This window comes from Mesocricetus auratus, unplaced genomic scaffold (assembly GCF_017639785.1).
Source record: "Mesocricetus auratus isolate SY011 unplaced genomic scaffold, BCM_Maur_2.0 Super-Scaffold_100003, whole genome shotgun sequence".
Lineage (NCBI taxonomy): Eukaryota > Metazoa > Chordata > Mammalia > Rodentia > Cricetidae > Mesocricetus > Mesocricetus auratus.
Genome location: NW_024429188.1, coordinates 89,405,009 through 89,406,233, shown reverse-complemented (window position 1 = coordinate 89,406,233; position 1,225 = coordinate 89,405,009).

Below are 1,225 nucleotides of genomic sequence, written 5' to 3'. Positions count from 1 at the left end.
GAGATGTCCATTCAATATGTTTCATGTCCTTTTTGGGGAATAGTAAGTTGTGGATGTCAATTATTGAGAAAATATTTAAGCAGAAGGACAAAGAGAGGTGACAAACTCTGAGTCACCTTTATTACTCCACAAATTACAGAAGTTTCTCCAGAGCCACAAAGATCCTCATGCAGACATGTATTTTTCTCCGTTGTCACATTGTACTATCTTCACCTTAATCCTTGACTCTGTGGTTGCAAATACATATAAGCAGGAATAGAGTGAGTCCCCAGTGAGAAGACTGTTCACAAAGAGAGCTGAGTTTCACCAATACTTAGGAGTTCACTCTTATCCCGCAGCAAATATACAGAATGGACATTCTGAGCATTTATGGTAGGAGGAGTATGAACGATCACCTAGGCTGCCCCCAGGTCTGTTCACTGTCCTTCCTTTCAATGGTACTAAGAGTCATTCTGCCATAGGTCCTACTGTTTAAAGGAAACACAAATGCCTGTCCCATGCTGATTAGAAAGAGGCTTCCTCTCTTCCCTCATCCCTATGCACAAGATGCACAAGAGGCATATTAACCCAGTTCCCTTGGGTCAGGCCAGACATGCAAAGGATTCTCAGCAGGCCAGGTTAGGGGTAGACATAGGATGTGGGGTTCAGGGCATGCAGAGAGCAATGGGCTGTGTTTTGCCAAGGTTAATTGGAGGAAAGGCAGTGTGGAAAGTGTATAGAGAGACTTATGCCTGAGTTCCAGCAGGGAGGGCACATCAAAGAGACATTAGCATGGTAGCGTATGCCATGGGGGGTAGAGCTTATGATCCTGTAAGAATGTGGCCAAGGCATGAGCTGATTTTGATGCTATCAACACTTGTAAGCTATGACAGACTCTAAAAAAGAGGGGTGCAGCAGCATGTGTTGAAGGCCTCTTTTGGAAACAGGTAAGTGGGTATCTGGAATATGTAATAGAGGAGACGGTGTAAACAGGGCTATGTACTCAGTGGATACACATCTGGAAGTCTGATATGACAGGGGAGGGGCATATAGCTATTATGGAAGTTTGTGGATGGTAGAGGCATCAGAGAAAGATGGAGGATGTGGATCCACACAGCAGGGTGTCTAGAGGCCAGATAATGTGTGTACTGGGTCGTTTTGTATGCCAACTTGACACAAGCTAGAGTCATCATAGAAAGAAAGGAGCCCTAGTTGAAGAAATACCTCCATGAGATCCAGATGTAAG